Source organism: Diabrotica virgifera, chromosome 5, assembly GCF_917563875.1.
Source record: "Diabrotica virgifera virgifera chromosome 5, PGI_DIABVI_V3a".
Lineage (NCBI taxonomy): Eukaryota > Metazoa > Arthropoda > Insecta > Coleoptera > Chrysomelidae > Diabrotica > Diabrotica virgifera.
Genome location: NC_065447.1, coordinates 111,674,508 through 111,693,385, shown reverse-complemented (window position 1 = coordinate 111,693,385; position 18,878 = coordinate 111,674,508). Strand labels below are relative to the sequence as shown.

The following is an 18,878-nucleotide window of genomic DNA, read 5'->3' as shown; positions in this document are numbered from 1 at the left end:
TTGTATAACACCAGCAGAAAAAAGCTCATTTTGATCATATCAGAAATATGTTGACTAGAAAAACATAAAGTAAGGAATCTGTCTTCCTCTCAGATAATACACCATTGTATACAGGAAAGATCAAAGTAAAATGTTTACAACATATGGCGATAATCTTCCTCCTTCCCTGACTATCACTCTCTCATCCTGGCTGCATTAAATTCGCTTCATGCCCATTCCATCAGGTGTGAGAGCACGCCAAATAGAATTCTATTTTAGTGACGTCACGTTGCCTAGCAACCGTCGATTCCCCCATTATGAAATTCTATTTTGTGACGTCAGCAAAATAGAATTCTATTTGGCGTGCTCTGGGCCCAGTATTGACAGTTTGTTGGTGCAACCACAGCTGTCAAATTGTTGTTATTACTGAGGTAGTGTCACACTCCTGTCAACAAAAGATTGTACTTTTGCGTTTGATGGTTGCATTCAACAGCCAACTATGGCTGGAACAGGATGAAGGTGGAAATCTAAAGTTAAGTATATTAGGTAAAAACATGTAATTGGCATTACAACCTAACTGTGGCTAATCACATATAAACATAACATAAACAAAGTAGTAAAACCAACCAAATAATTATTGTTTGTGCAGTAGAGTCGCGATTATCCGAGTCTCGGTTATCCGAGCCTCTCGGTTATCCGAGCCTCTCGGTTAACTGAGGCAAAAGTCATAACAGGTGGGTTACAATTTTAAACCTTTGCGCAACATCGCCACCTCAAAATCAAAAAGAGGAATAAATCTAATGCAAATTGGCTGAAAGACTTTGGTCGATGGCCTTTTGGTACATTGTATCTGTTGAATACCCAGTAAAAATAAGCAACGGCAAATCTAGGGGATTTTTGTTATTGTATGATGTAGTTGGAAACAATGTTATATAAGTGTCAGATGTCAACTAGAAGTAAAAACATGTGTCAAAAAGAAAAATAAATGTTGATTTTGATGTTTAAGTTATTTGTAGAATTATTGAGTTTTCTTTTAAAATAAAACTGACTAGAAGTACTTCGGTGTTTAATTAACATCCACGCAATTCTGCAAAACATCAGGTTATGGCCCAGATCACTTGTTTTCGTGAGTATTTCGCCAGTAAAAAAAGTCAGTGTTGAAGAGCCTGTGTCGGTAGTTTGCCGCGGCCAACGAAAATAAAAAAGAAAAGCTGAAAAAAAGGTGAAAAAGAAGCTCGAGTATATATACATAAAAAAAGAAAAACATAAATCCGAAAAATGGAAAATTCATTGGCTGCGTTGAAACTTAGTGGTGGTGACAACTGGGTAGCCTGGAAATTTCAAACAAGGGTAGTGCTAAAAAGCCGTGGTTATTATGACATAGTAATAGGAAAGTCTGTGAGACCGAGCACTACTGGAGATGACCAAAAGAAATGGGATGCTGGTGATTCAAAAGCACAAGAATTTATAGTAACCAGAATAGAGCAAGGCCCTATGACACACATTTTATCCTGTGAGACCTCGAGAGATATGTGGACAAAGTTGAAGTCTGTCTACGACAAAGAGTCAGAGGTGAGCATTCATTTAATGCAACAAAAGTTTTTTCTCTTGGAGTTTTCATCAGGTAAAAATGTTGCCTCATTCATATCACAGCTTGAAGAGATAAAAAATAAGCTAAAGCAAGCTGGTGAAGAGCTGTCCGATAAAATGATCATGACAAAAATACTTATGGCATTGCCAGAGGAATATAAGCATTTTCGGTCCGCATGGGAATCCGTACCATCTGATAAACAAACCCTAGATGAACTTACATCAAGACTACTTATCGAAGAAGAAAGAAGTAAGTCAGCACAGGGCAGCACAGCATTGGCGATGAAAAGTGATACAAGCAGAGAATTTAAAGGGCAAAAGAAAACCAGGTTAAAGTGCCATTTTTGTGGCAGAGGTGGCCATATTGCGAAAAATTGCTTTTTCAAGAAGAAAGAGAGAGATAATAATAGCCAGAAAGACATAAAAGTATGCAGTCAATGTAAAAGACGAGGACACAACTTACAAGAGTGTTGGTTTAATAAAAATAAAAATGAAAAACAACAGACAAGCAGAGAAGAAAATAAAATTGACAGTAATGCATTCATGGTATATACTGGGAGTAAGAAAAATAAAAATGAATGGTGCTTGGACACAGGAGCTAGCGAACATATGTGCTGGAATCAAGATCTGTTTGAAGAATTGATAGAGATAAGCTATAAAAAACAAGTAAAAGTCGGAAATGGAGAAAAATTACCAGTTAAAGGTATTGGAAAAATAACTCTATGGGCATTTAATGGTAAGAAATTTATAAAGTCAACCCTGTCAGATGTATTATTTGTGCCAGATTTAAAATTTAATTTATTCTCAGCTGGATGTGCCTTAGATAAAGGTTATAAGATGTTTTCAAACAATGAAAAATGTGAATTTTATAATGACAAAGGAGAAATAAGAGCATTGGCAACACGGGATAACAAATTATACAAAATGTTATTCTCACAAGAACAAAACACTGAAACCTTTGCAAATATTTTAATTTCGGAACGCACCCCTAACGAAAACTTGTCTGACGGTCAAGTTCAAGAAAACAGCTGTTTAGTAGATGTATTTTTATCAGAGTGTAATTCTGCAAAAACAACAGAAAGTTTGAGAGTTTGGCACTGCAGACTAGCACATCAAAATACTACATATGTGAGAAACTTTTTAAGGCAAAATAACATTGATTTTATAGACGAAAAATTCGTGTGTGAACAGTGTTTAACAGGTAAACAACACAGAATACCATTCAAGTTAAGTGAATCAAGAGCAAGTGAGCCATTACAATTAGTGCATACAGACGTATGTGGCCCTATGGAAGAAGAGTCTTTAGGGGGAAATAGGTATTTCCTGTTGTTAAAGGATGACTATACAAATTATAGGTACGCGTATTTCATGAAAAATAAATCAGAAGTTAAGAAACACCTTAAAAATTTTATATCATTAGCCGAGAGAGAGACAGGCTACAAGATGAAAACTTTACGATCAGATAACGGTTTAGAGTTTATGAACCAAGAAATAAAGGAGATGCTTGACTATCAAGGCATAAAACATCAGAGATCAGTAGTGTATACGCCTCAGCAGAACGGTAGGGCTGAGAGGGAAAATAGAACCCTAGTTGAATCAGCCCGAACTATGATACAAGGGCAAAAGTTGAATAAAAACTTGTGGGCAGAGGCCATACATACAGCAGTGTATGTTTTAAACCGAACAGGCCCTAGTAGCATAAAAAATGTGACACCTTATGAATTATGGTACAAAAAGAAAGTCAATAATATTTCTACACTCAAGAGTTTTGGTTCTAGAGTATCAGTGCATGTCCCAAAAGAGAAGAGATTAAAATGGGATGCAAAAAATATGTTTGGTTTCTTTATTGGCTACAGTGAGGATGTAAAAGGTTACAAAATATTTGTCCCAGACAAAAATAAAGTTGAAATTCATCGAGATGTCATATTTTTGCCCGAGAAAACCATAGAAATAAAAAATGGGGAGACAGACATGAATAAAAACATACAGATGATATGTGAGGAGATAAAGTCAGAAGAAGATGACAGTGAAGCAGAAGAACCTCAAAATAATAGAGAAGAAAGCAGTGAGAGTGACCTCGAAACTGATAGCAGTATTGAAGATGTGAATGAAATAGAGCAGGAGCATGGATATGACCTGAGAAGACATATAAAAAGACCCTCAAGATATGATGATTATGTTCTGGATGATGACGAAATGAGTTTGTTGACTTTTAGTGATGATGAAGAACCCCAGACGTATGATGATGCAGTGGCCAGTAGTGAGTGTAAAAATTGGAAGAAAGCTATGCAATCAGAAATAAATGCGTTGCTAGAAAATGAAACATGGGAGTTTGTGCAAAGTAGTGATGGTCAAAAAGTCATTGAGTGCAAGTGGGTGTTCAAGAAAAAGAAAAATGAAAATGGTAAAGTAGTGAAATATAAAGCTCGTTTGGTAGCTAGAGGTTTTCAACAAATTGGTATGTGTTTTAATGATATTTATAGTCCAGTAGCAAAATTACCATCAATAAGGATTTTCTTAGCCATGTGTAATACTTTTGATATGAAAATTCATCAAGTAGATGTTTGTAGTGCATTTCTAAATGGGGATATTAAAGAAAATGTTTTTATTTCACTCCCAAAGGGATTTAAAGAAAAAGAGGGCACTATTTGCAAATTAAGAAAATCCTTATATGGTTTGAAAAGTTCACCTAAAAATTGGAATGACAAATTTCATAATTTGATGCAAAATTTGAGTTTTTCAAGATCTGAATATGAATATTGTCTTTATATTAAAGTAAATGAAAAAGGTAGGATATACATTTTGCTGTATGTTGATGATTTGCTGTTGGCAGGTACAAATGATCAAGAAGTTGAGAAAATAAAATACATTTTAAACAAAAACTTCAAAATGAACGACTTAGGTCAAATAAAACATTGTTTGGGTATGTGCATAACTCAAAATTTGTCTGAAGGCAAAATAAAAATTAATCAAACTGTTTACTTAAAAAATGTTTTGAAGAAATTTGACATGTCAAGCTGCAAACCATCAACAACACCAATGGATAATAATTTTCACCACGATTTTCTCAAACGAGAAAAATCTGAGAGCATAGAGATAGAAAAGAAATGTAGAGTTGCTATAGGATGTTTGATGTATGCAATGTTATGCTCAAGACCAGATTTGTGTATAGCTATAGGTATATTAAGCAGGTATCAAACATGTGCAAGTAACGATTTGTGGGTAGCAATAAAAAGAGTATTGAGATATATTCAAAGCACAGTTACTATGAGTTTGATATACTATAAACATAAATATAAACAGGAAAATTTGATAGTAGGGTACTCAGATTCAGATTGGGCAGGTGACCGTACTGATAGAAAATCTACATCAGGATATGTATTCAAAGTTTTTAATTGCACGGTGTCATGGGCATCACGGAAACAGTCTACAGTCAGTTTGTCCTCTACTGAAGCTGAATATGTTGCACTAAGTGTATGTGTGAGTGAAGCATGTTGGCTAAGATACTTAATGTATGATTTAAAAATAAAACCTGATTATGTAGCGGTTCTAATTCATGCAGACAATCAAAGCGCTATAAGGGTTAGTAGAAATCCGGAATTTCATAAAAGACTAAAACATGTTGATATTAGATTTCATTTTGTACGAGATAAAATTAAGGAAAATATTGTTGTATTAAAATATCTTAATACAAGTGACCAACAGGCTGACATATGTACAAAACCATTAGGTTTAACTCTGTTTAAAAAATTTAGAGAGTTGCTAGGTTTAGAATAAAAAAAATAATTTAGATCTAGGAGATTTACCGTTGAGGGGGGGTGTTGAATACCCAGTAAAAATAAGCAACGGCAAATCTAGGGGATTTTTGTTATTGTATGATGTAGTTGGAAACAATGTTATATAAGTGTCAGATGTCAACTAGAAGTAAAAACATGTGTCAAAAAGAAAAATAAATGTTGATTTTGATGTTTAAGTTATTTGTAGAATTATTGAGTTTTCTTTTAAAATAAAACTGACTAGAAGTACTTCGGTGTTTAATTAACATCCACGCAATTCTGCAAAACATCAGTATCAATAAAGTATGTCTCTCTCTCTCTAATGCAAAATCAAAGACTTTTTTAAACAGTAATATTGATAAGGTAAATATTTTTATCTTTTATAGACAGTACTGTATTAATTTTATCATTAAAATATCCACAGTTATGATTATTTACGTGTTTTTCTATCAATATAACCAATCTCAGTGTTAACCGAGTTTTTCCGTATCCGAGGTAGCCACGGTCCCAGTTACCTCGGATAATCGCGAGTCTACTGTATAATATTTATAGTTTGAGAAGATATAGAGGAGCAGATATTGATTCTGATCATTTCCTAATTGAATGGGTGATTGGAAAAAGGATAACATTCCTGACAACCATGTTTTTAGAAAATAAAAAAAACTGTTTTGCGTCGAAGCCGCTAGTTTTACTAAAAACATTTCTATTGAACATTTGTGTACCTTGCCAAGGTACATTTATTGCCAAAGTACTAAGAGTCTACGCCTATTAGGTAAGTAGTTATTGATATTTTTTGAAAATACAAAAATCTTATCCTTTTTCCACTCAAAATCGAAAACGTGAGTAAAATAAAATAAAAAGGTGCATTTATGTAGAACTAATTGTTATTTCAGAAACAAACTTGAAACAAATGACATGTATATTATTTTTAGTCTTCTGGGTCACTGTTCTCTCTATTTGTTGTTGCATTTGTGAGTATATCATCATAGAAGGCCCTATAGTCTTCTGGTATATAATGTATTATTTTGGAAATATGTTCTAACTTCTTGGTGTTAATAGGAAGTTTGCCATTGTATGTTTCCTCGACGAAAATGCAAAATAAACTAAAATCAGCTGTTTCATAGTCATAATATTAAGCGACACGTTTTTACATTGCATGGATAAACGATAACATTCCAGTAATATTATCCTTTTTCCGCTCAACAACAATGTTTTTACATCAAGGCGGCCGGCGATTTTATCGTTTTTTCGGTCAGCGGATAGAAGATACAAATATTCATACAATGACTATCTCACTTTAATTCGCCATATTTTTGGAATGTTATCCTTTTTCTAATCACCCATTCAATTGTAGCTAATATAAAATGTCCATTACTATAAAAGAAAAAAAAATCAGTATAAGTCTTAATTCTGAACCTCGGAGGTAAACTACACTATGTCATTTTGAGCAACTGTGCAGTAGAGCAGTTTGAATGTTATAAAAATCTGATATATCCCATAATTAGGTATAATTTTATCTTTCTTGTCTAAAAGACAATGTGACCATATTTTAATGATAATATACAGTCCCTGGACATATTTATTATTATGACCACTTAAGATTTTGTACAAAAATCATCTATTCCACTATATTTATATATGTATATATTTATCGTTGATTGGGAAGAATAGTATGATATTTCAAAAACATTAAGTTTACAGAAAAGACAATTATTAAAGATTGAGATGGGTTACGAGATCGGATTACTTAAGCAATACAATATTAAATATCCTTTTCATCAGAATAATTAAAACTAACAGTATTAACTGACAATATGGGTTTTACATCCGATATATCCATATAATACCACCCCCACCCATATTTTTCATCCCCATTTTGAGTTGTAATACTCTTTTCTATAAAAATTTTGTACTATTTCACAATTATAAGGTTATTAGGGACAATAAAACGGAACAGTTTAAATGTTTTATTAGAGTTTAAACAACAATGAATGAAAAAAATCGCAGTTATAGTACAATACCATTATAAAAAAATAAAAAAATTGGGCTCCCATTAAAAAAAAATTAAAGTTTCTACAAGTTAGCGTAAAAATCCCTATAGTATTGTGGCATAATTGCTACATTTTTTTCTTTTCAAAAAGAGAGAGCAGGCCAGCTTTCTTTTTTTCGCTTATTCCCACTTTCTTCTTGTAAGCTTGTTTTAGAGTAACGTCACATGCTGATGGAAGTCGTCGTTTGCTTTGAAAAACGTTTATGGTTTTATTTAAATTCCTGTTCTTTGTACGACAGTTTATATAGCAGGTGACTAGGATTTTCTTTGGTAACTTTTAAAGCGCATATTCCTGAAAGAGGGACTGACCCACCTTCTTCCGTCTTAAAAGAATCATTCATGCCCATCACTTGATAGTTGTTTTAGATAAAAAAAATTCTCATGACTCATTTCATGTACGGTGAATGGATTTCCATTCTTCTTTGCTTGTCTAACCAATGTTACATATTGATCTGGTACGTAAATTGGAGAACATTTTTTAAATTTGGTAATTGAACGTTCTATAACAGAATAAACGTGGTCTCCCTCGTTCCGAGTATGACCACTAATTAAAAATTTATGGGTGATGGACCTAATATTTTCCAGAATAGAAACTGCATGGATGTATAAAGCAAATACGAAGCGGTTCTTATTTTGTCCGAAACAGTTATCAGTATAAAATACAACATCTACCATTTCAGTATTTTTGGCGTTCACAGACTGCAAATAATTCCAAACGCACGAACCCACTTCATTTGCCCCTCTGTGAGCAAGACCTTCGTGCCACATAAAGCACATTGCTTCCGTACTTTTAACCTCGTACAATGTTAGATTATACACACTTAGCTTTGATACATAATAAAAAGAAGACGAGTCCCCTTGTGAACATGGCAATGCAATTTTTATCCATGTCCTTCTCTTTTCTTGCCAGTTCTTTGTCTTGAATATACTGTTCCTGAAGTTCTTGTTTTTCTACCTCGGAGGCATTAATAAAACCCTGGCAAAAATCACGCATCTTTTTTTGGAATAAAAAAAGATAAATTAAACTCTCCTTTGAATATATTGGAGTACATCAAGTAGTTTACGTTAGGTTTCCCGAGTTCTTTACAACGCTGCTCATAATCTCTGTGCAGGTCGGCAATAGTTTTTCCTCCTTCAATGTATTCTTTCTTTGATTGAGATCGGCAGTAGTGGCTCTCCATTCGTGGAATAGATCGAATATGATTACGCACTTCTTCTTTCAACTCCTCAGACTATCTGCCTGTATTATTCCATTTACTTCATTTTTTTGTTTGCGTAAAACGGTCTCAATTACTTGAAAGTTAATGCAAAGAGTTGTCATAAAGAAGGATTTGCAAACAAGAATTTTTTTCTCCTGCGTATGTGAAAAAAATGCGTTATTAAGACCACGTATTTTTTTCACCAAAGTTGAATACCGGTATCTCGGTTTTATGCTTGTAGTACAAGATGCAATATACATTCTTTGTTTTTGAAGATCAGCCATACTCCAGTAATCGTCGCAAATCTTCTGTCTTTGTTCATCTGCTAACCTAAGTGAACATTTATAACGACGTTTATCAGCATTGCAAGGAGGTCGCATTGTTCTGGCCTTACGCGTGACTAATACTCGATTTTTGGTTCCATCTTCTTTTTTCGTGATTTTTATCGAATTATAACTTTGGCCACTATTCCTCATCATCTTAGCAACATTTTTTTGCCATTGAGACATCTTTCTCTTTCGTTTTTTTTACATTTTCTGGTGGAGGACATGGGTTTTTAACAGAGCGTCTTTTGTTGCTTGAATTTTGGTTCCCATTATTAGAGTTCACATTTGAAGGAGGCCCCTCATCAGAAGAATCATCCGAGGATGATGAACAGCTACTTTAAGAATAATTTGGATCGCCCGAGGTGTTATCAAAAACTGAACTACTAGAAGAACTGGTTGATATGGAAGACTAAGAGCGGCTACTGTCCTTTTCACGCTCACTACTGATTGTAACGTCATTATTGGTAAACGTTGGTCCTATATTTCATCTTCAGTACCTGTGGTTTCGTCGATAGTTGGACTTTTTTGGTTTTCTTTGTTTTCAAAATCAACAGCCATATGAAAACATTGTCCGTATTGTTTTTCAGCTAAAGGAGAAGCAATTTTAGAACTTTCATTTATAAAAGTAGTACCTTGTAACTTGTTGGTGACAGAATCTTTGACTATGGGAATATTATGGTTTTCACTTTCATTAGTCACAAATGGCTGATGAGAATACAAACCCATACTTTCATGTCTGGTATTACTTTCATCTCTTTCACAAATTTTCCTAGCGAGGTGTAGTAGAATACGACTTCGATTCCCACTCATTTTCTAGAACAAAATATTAGCCATTAGGTCCATAAAAAAATGTGCAATCAACGCACATATTATTAACTCTTTTCTGTACACCGGATGGAAATTTGAACCACTTATTACTAATCTATTTTTATCAAGTTACACCTACGCAAAAGGTTTGTATTACTTATTACCTCTGTTCCTATTACCTAGTGTTATCTTTAATTGGTGAAATTCCCACAGTTTAGATATCGGCTTACACTCGAATGTTTATCAGTTTGTTGTTTCTTGAAAAGTGAAGTCATTTAACACGTGCAATCAAATAAATCTATGAAATCTCGTGCTGCAAAGTTTTAAAAGAAACGAAAATCCTAGTTTAAGTATCTAGTAAGAAAAAAATATTTTAAGGAATAGAATGATAAAACGAAATAATTTCTCGGATTTGAGTTAAATTATGTTGAAGACAATGTTAACTAAAAATATCACGTTATACTTAGGGCAAAATTCTATTCAAAACTATGTTAACTCAAAATGAGTATCATATTATTTGTAATCATCATACTGACCAAAATTATAATAAAAATAAATGCTTACCTGTTACCTGTTAAAGAAGAGTATGATATTTTGAAATATAATTCTCTTGCTCCAAAAATATTCACTAATAAGACGCAAGCAGTGTTAATATTTGACTTACAATAGTATTGATTAAATAAAAATGACCCAAGCTCAGCACGAACTGTAAATAACTGAGTTACCCGAGTCTTCTCCACACCGGTTGTGTGGAAGTGGGAGATGCCATAGTTGGTCACAGAGCTCTCTAGTGCTTTGTCGTTTAAACTGCACTTATAATACTTTTCTCTAAAAAAAAAAAAAAATCAAGCCGGCATGGTCCTTGTTGCGGAAAATTGGAGGAGCTAACCAGCTGGAATCCAGAGAGTCTAAAATGTCTCCTAACAAGGTTGCCTCCCATATAGTATCTCTATCCAGAGCTCCACGAGATCGAACACATACTACAGAGTTCTTGATACACAGTGGTGCATACACGAAACAGTGGCTTGCAATGTTCTTTAATGATATACTTCAGTCAGGTAACATTCCTTTCTCACTTAAGCGAACAAAGATAATTGCAATTCCGAAACCGGGCAAATGAAACGATAAGCCAGAAAACTACCGCCCCATAGCTCTACTCAGCATGGTATATAAACTATTAGAAAAGCTTCTCCTCAACAGAATTAGTCACAGGATACTAGAAAATGTCCCCATTGAACAAGCTGGCTTCCGCCCTCATCGAAGCTGTACGGACCAAGTGCTGTCATTAACAACTTTTATAGAAGCTAGTTTTCAAAAGAACCAAAAGACAGCAACAGTATTTATAGATCTAACAGCAGCATATGATACTGTTTGGAGACAGGGATTAATATATAAACTGGCCCGCATTATCCCCTGCAGAAAGATAATTAACCTCATTGACAACATGCTGACCAACAGAGCCTTCCAGGTTATAATGGGAAAGGAGACGAGTAGACAGATGAAACTTAACAATGGTCTTCCACAGGGTTCTGTCCTTGCCCCTTTACTTTTCAGCCTCTATATTGCTGACATGCCTGAAACCGAATCTCGGAAGTTTGGATATGCTGACGACTGGACCCTTGCAACAAGCCACCAATATTTAGAAACTACAGAAATCACTCTCACGAATGACTTATCCATCTTCAGCGAATACCTTAAGAAATGGAGACTACAGCCAAGTACTACAAAAACTGAAGTATCAGCTTTTCATCTAAACAACAAGTTGGCAAACAGAGAATTGCGAGTGTATTTTAATAACAAGCTGTTAAAACACAATAAATACCCGAAATACCTTGGGGTTACTCTAGACAGAACGCTCACATTCAGAGAACACCTGACGAAAACAGCAGCAAAATTGAAAACACGCAACAATATAATACAAGAAACTCTGCGGCACTACATGGAGGTCCACAGCATCAACATTAAGATCCTCTGCTCTTGACCTGATATATCCGGTGGCAGAATACTGTGCTGCAGTGTGGCTAAATAGCAGGCATACCCACCTGGTCGACACCCAACTAAACCGTACTATGCGTATGATAACAGGCACAATTAAGCCCACCCCTACAATGTGGCTACCTACCCTTAGTAATATAGCACCACCCAACCTACGCCGCGAACATGCATTGGTTAAAGAATATAACAAAATAATGGACAGTCGCCAGCTTCTAGTCCACAATGACATCCCCGATATTCTTGGAAACCGTCTCCGATCCAGGTTACCCCCTCTACAATATGCTCAAGCGCTGCAGCAATCCAACTTTGACTTAAATACCCGATGGAGAGAAGATTGGGAAAGTAGAACAGATCCGCATTACCATAGTCTACCGGACATCATAGGGAAACCTGGCGAATTTGAACGTCCCCGTAAGATTTGGGCAGCCCTTAATCGAATTAGAACAAACTGTGGAAGATGCGCCGACTCTCTCCACAGATGGGGTAAACTCCCCTCGCCTTCTTGTGACTGCGGCGCTGCAAGACAGACGATCAGTCACATTGTTCAGGACTGCCCACGCAGAGCATACACAGGCGACCCTATAGACTTTGTAATGGCAACCAAGGGTCAATTGAATATATAAAAAAATTGGACATCTGTTTGTGATGCATTGTATAATGCATAAATCTAAATATATTCTGTGATATACTTAAGCCATACGCTAAATAAATAAATACTTTTCTCCATAATAGATCCATTTATTCTGAGTAGTTTGTTGATATAAACTAAAAATTAACCATTTTTGACTTATCATACTATTCTTCCCAATCAACGATATGTTCCTATTAGTCGTATGATGGTATATAAGCATATAAGCACATTATTTAACTTAAACATTTCTGCTATCCTAGTAGAATCCTAGAGAAAATACTCTGTACTTCGACAGGAATTATTGCAATCTTGCTGAAGTGGTTCAATATACAGATAGCCAAGCAGCCATGGGTCTTTTTATAAGCCCTAAAGTAAATTTTAGGCTAATACAGGAATAATGAGAGAGACTCTACAAACTGGTCACAGAGAAAACAGTGTTACAGCAATGAAACAGCTCATACACTTTCCAGAAGAGCATCAGCTGCAAAATAATTAGGTGCAGAGCCATGACCCATAGATATACACATTCAAAAACATATGACAAAATATATATTGGACAGACATGTAATAGGGCTGAAGTACTGTGTCAAACAAACAGGAATCAGTTCAAAGTCATAACAGGCTTTCTTAGTGCTCATGTGTCAGTCTACGGTCACCTACATAACATGGTACTGTTCCATGTAGACTTAGCTGCAGACTCTGTAGTAGAGAATCTGAAACAGTCAATCACATCTTGCTTGACTACGAGGCTTTAGATCACAGGCAGCACACATTTTTTGGAGACTACCAAGTGACTCCAAAAATATATAGTACCCATCCACTTGACGTATATAAGCTGGTACGGTATCCAGAATTCTGGAATGGGTATCATGAAGGAATGGAAGATGTACAATAAGCCAACTAGATGTAGTATGACCACTTTATAACAGACCGCTTCCATAAAAAAATACATAAAGCAACAAAGAGATATGCCAAACCAGAAACCCAAGGAAATATTTACGAGCAGATAACCAATGTAAAAATGCATACAAAACAAGCAGTGAGGAAGCTAAGTACAACATTTGTACTTAAATATCAAAAACAGAGGAGAAAAATGAAAAAAAAACACTTAAAACGAAAAAGGAATAATATAAAGGAAGACAATTAAAAGCAATTGAAGAGAACTATAAAAGGAAGTGAAAAATTACTAAAGGAATAAAAAGTCTATAAGAATATGACAAGCTAAAGTAAAAGGAAAAATGGAGATCTAATAGGTAATCCCGATTAAGCAATAATTAAAGGTGGAGCAATATTACACATACTCTCTTTGTTTGCTAAATATTTTTATATTAACAATTTAATTTTAACGATTTTGGTGAAAGACCTTAAAACAAATATTATTCCTAAACAAAATTTAAAATTTATAATGTAAACTAATATACCTACAGCGTTTGTACTCTAGTTAGCCACATATGGGAAACTTTTTTAATTTATTAATTTTACGAAAAAAAGATACTTCATAATAATTTATGTGGTCCAAAATCTAAGATACAACAATCCTGTAGAAGGTATGTCAAAAAATATGAATTTTTAAAGCAAGAATCAACATCAAATATAACGTTGGAAAATAACAAATCTTAACGTTGGAAAATTTAATTTTCCAATTAAAAGCTGTGTTAAGTATCTTGGTACCTATCTAGACAGAAAATTGTCATTTAATGATCACATTCATCATATTGTTAAAAAATCAGAAAACTCAATTAATATTTTAAGAGCTTTCTGTAATTGGGGAGCAGACCCAAATATCGCTTTGATGTTTTACCGTAACATGATCAGGCCCATTTTCGACTATAGCTGTCATTTATTTGGGTCAGCGACCAATACACTTCTAAATAAACTTGAAATTCAAAAAAATAAATGCTTAAGATTATATGCCTAGGTTATTTAAAATTCACTCCAAATTGTCTGGAATAGTCCAAATAATGGAAAATGAAACAGTGGAACCTCCATTGCATTTACGTCGCCAATTTCTCAGTGATAAATTTATAACTCGAATTCTGTCCAAAAAAATGTAAATACCTTCAAGATCTACATGAGCTATCAGTTTTAGACCTCACTCATAGGTACTGAAGAACTAAAAAATCTGTACCTTTGGTAGAAAGTTATCTAAGTACCGTAAAGTACAGTGAAGTTATCTATAAAAGCCAAATTCCGCCTTACTACAGTGAAATGATAAAAACATTTTTTAACAAGGTTAAAACATGTTATTTAAACTCACATTTACCGCCAAATATGTTTGATATACTTATTAGAGAAAAATGGTCAAATTTTCAGTACACATTTACCGATGGGTCAAAAGACACAAATGGAACGGGCTGTGCAGTATTCCACGAAAATAAAAATTACCATCATCAATATAGCCTACCTATTGAATGCTCAATATACACAGCAGAAATGATAGCAGTAATGTTTGCTGTTCAGTATGTACTACTGAATCCAACTAGCAATTATGATATATTTATTGACAGTAAAAGCGTAGTGGACAGATTGAGTAACATTCAAACAGTCGAACACATAAACCACATTGAATTGAATATTCTTAAAACTCTGTTTGAAACTATACAATTAGGAGTAAATGTAACAATTGCTTGGATTAAGGGTCATTCGGGAATAAAAGGCAATGAAATAGTTGACAATTTTGCTAAATCAGCTTATATGATCGGAGAAAAAATAAACAAAAATTTAATTCCAGCTTCAGATATTGATACTTTTAGCAGACAAAAACTTAAAAATAATTAACAATTGTATTACAGAAAATGTAATGCTGGCTCAAATTTTGCTTATTGTAACCTTAGGATATCCTCAAGAAGATGGTTTTACACGGAATATAATAGACATTTATAAAGACCATTAATCGGCTGAGAGCAAATCATGCTCTTACTCCATCTTACATGCATAGAATCGGCTTGGCAGATAGTCCCAATTGTATTTGTGGCAAAATCGGAGATCTAACACATGCCATATTAGAATGGCATTTACAGATAAATAACATAAATGACCTTTATAAGGAATTAAAAGATTTAAAATGTTTTTCCCAATAAACCTTAATATGTACTTTAATATTTACAAATGATATGGAAATTCTTCATCTCATTTATAAACATGTTAAATTATGTAAATACAAGTTGTAAACGTAATATGTACTAAATAGGCATAATTTGTTAATGTGGTTTGAAAAAATTAAAAGAAAAAAATAATATATATATAAAAACACATAAAATAATAACAAAAAAAATAATAAATAAATAAAAAAAATTTAAACAAAAATAAAAAAGAATAGAAAAATAAAAAAAGAAGTAAAAAAGTGTTTCGCACAAATTAAATATAAAAAAAACAGCATTAAATATAAAAAAACAACACAATGTACCTATGTATTTAAAAAATAATATTGTAGTATGTTCTTATGTTATGAAATAAGAAATTTATGACTATGAATCTGCAATCAATCACAAACAAGTCTGGCTAATTGGCTAAAAGCCATTTTTCAAAAAAAAATATGATTATGCAAATGAACCACAGGTCTAGCAATGAATACTCCTAACCACACATATAGACACATTTAATTTTTCTTAATCTGCAAAATAAACTCCACAACTAAATATAAAATCCCTAAAAAATGTATATGTTACAGTTCAAGTTGATTATCCAGTTGGAGTTGACTCCAACTAGTTTGAGTCAACTCTAACGGCTGGTTTCAGTAAAAGTTGATTATAAATACACTCGCGATCATAAAAAGCGGGTCACTCGATGAGATATTCAAGTTAGATTTCTCGAATTTTCTAAACCTGCTGTCCGATTTGAGTGATTTTTTTAGTATGTTATAACCTTATTCTTTAACAATATCGCCATAATAATATTGTTGCTAGACAGGTAAATTATCATTGTATACCCGGTGTAACAATCATACTGTGTTTATTCCTCAAAGTTCGAAACATCCCGTGGAATGTTTTAGCATAGATAAAATATTGAAATTAAAACTCGATTGTAGCCTTAGGCTTTCTTAACATTTTCTTTTTTGATGTATTTGTTTATGTTGGATAATAAAAAAGTTAGGCACCTTAACAACTAACCATGTTTTTCATCAATACAGGGTGTTTCTAAATAAGTGCGACAAACTTTTGCTTTATAAACGTATGACTGTATATTCTTCGGTTTAGAGATACAGGATGTTGAATTTTTTCTTACAAACTGACGATTTATTTATTGCTCTAAAACCGGTTGAGATATGCAAATGAAATTTGGTAGATGTTAAGAGGTAGTTATGGCGCATTTTTTGACATACAATTAAGAATTTTAAATTCACCATTGGCGTGCATTCGGGATGTATCTAAAATGTTTATACCCGTATGTACGCCAATGGTGAATATAGAATTATTAATTGTATGTAAAAAAATCCACAATAACTGCCTCTTAAAACCTACCAAATTTCATTTGCATATCTCTATTGGTTTTAGAGCAATAAATAAATCGTCAGTTTGTAAGGAAAATTTGAACATCCCGTATCTCGGAAACGAAGCATTTGCGGACATATGTTTATAAAGCAAACTGTCATTATTTTTTCATACAGAATTACCCCTTAAAGTTTGTCGCACTTATTTAGAAACACCCTGTATTAATGAAGAACATGGCTAGTTATTAACGTGCTTAACTTTTTTTATTATCCAGCATAAACAAATAAATCAAAAAAGAAAATGTTAAGAGAGCCTAAGGCTACAATTTAGTTTTAATTTCAATATTTTATCTATGCTAAAACATTCCACAGGGTGTTCCGAACTTTTAGGAATAAACACAGTATGATTGTTACACCCGGTATACAATGATAATTTACCGGTCTAGCAACAATATTATTATAGCGATATTGCTAAAGAATAAGGCTATAACATACTAAAAAATCACTCAAATCGGACAACAGATTTAGAAAATTCGAGACATCTAACTTGAATAACTCATCGAGTGACCCGCTTTTTATGATCGCGAGTGTATAAAATGAAGATTTATATTCAACATTTACTAGTAAAAGTAGACTCCAACTAGGAAAAGTATACTCTTCCCAATGCCATTTCGTAAAAGTTGATTCTGATTCATACAAACAGCCGATTCTAGAAATTAAATGTTACTGAAAATGTTCAAATTAGTCTAGGCTGTATCGTCGCCCCCGTTAGGTAAATTACTCCGATTCGAATTTTTTTGCACAAACTTACTCAAAAAGAGGTCCTTATAACAAATCTACTGGGTGCCAGGCAGTACCTTGATCGATAAATTGTTTAAACAATTTTTTTTAGACAAATTCACAAAAATAATTTTTTCACTTCGAACAATATTTTTTTTAGATCATTTGGGTTATTCTGAGCAAAAAAAGGTATTTTGTGATTTTTCTCTAAAATTGATTGTTGTCGAGTTATACGCGATTTAAAATTTGAAAAATGCGAAAATAGCCATTTTCAAGGCTTAATAACTCAGTTAAAATCCATTGTTATGAAAGTCAGAAAATGACCAAACCAAAGTTTATAGTCCCCTCTACAAGATCCAGCAGAAGTTTTTGTCACTATTTTATTACTAAGCTTTATCTTTAATTATTAACAATGAGCGCTAAGTGCGTATTAGGCGGCCGTCAATGGTGAGTGCTAAAGAGATGCACCATTCCGGCCGTCCAATGGTGAATCTCACTCGCACTCACATTGACGGCCGCCTTAATACACGCTTAGCGCTCATTGTTGATAATTAAAAATCATATCTTATTAATGAAATAATGACAAAAATTTCTTCAGGATCTTATAGAGGTAGCTTTAATCTTTGATTTTTTTTAGTTTCTGACTTTCATAATATATAATATCGTATGGCATTTTTGCCTTTCGGACAGTTCCGGCGCCAATTACATCTTTAACCCTGTTTCAAGTAACTAATGTCGAGGTACACTAGCCCAGGGGGACCGACGGCTTAACGTGCTCTCGGAGGCACGGCGAGACGGCTCGTGTCATTATTGGAAATGAAAATGGTTTGTCTTTGGCAGGGGTCGAACCCACGTACACTGGCGTATGAGGCCAGCAATTATGCCGTTACTCCACGGCCGCTCGCTCGACTTTCACAATAATTATCTTTAACCGAGTTATTAAACCTTAAAAATGTTTATTTTGGCGTTTTTCAAAATTTATGTCGCTAATAACTCGACAACAGTCAATTTTAGAGAAAAAAAAACCCAAAGGATCTAAAAAAAAATTGTACGAAGTGAAAAAATTATTTTAGCGAATTTGTTTAAAATCATTGTTTATCGCCAAACGTCACTAAAATCATCCATTATTGTACTCATTTGCCCTCATTTTCGGCAGTAAAGTAACACTTTGTTGTATTGAAAGAAGAATGTTACTTTACCTGCCGCGATTATTAATCAAATTAACCGAGATTGAATATAAGTGGTCAGTGGCAGCAATCGATTATTTATTTGAGTGAAATTAAAATTTATTTACTTTAATTATTAAAAATATTGTA

The 18,878-nt window shown here is 33.7% G+C and overlaps 1 protein-coding gene across 2 annotated transcripts in view; it reads left to right on the top strand.

Annotated features, from left to right (window-relative positions):
* Positions 1 to 18,878, top strand: part of LOC114332349 (insulin-degrading enzyme) — a 215,813-nt gene that overhangs the window by 110,570 nt on the left and 86,365 nt on the right. The gene's annotated exons all lie outside the window — the stretch shown is intronic.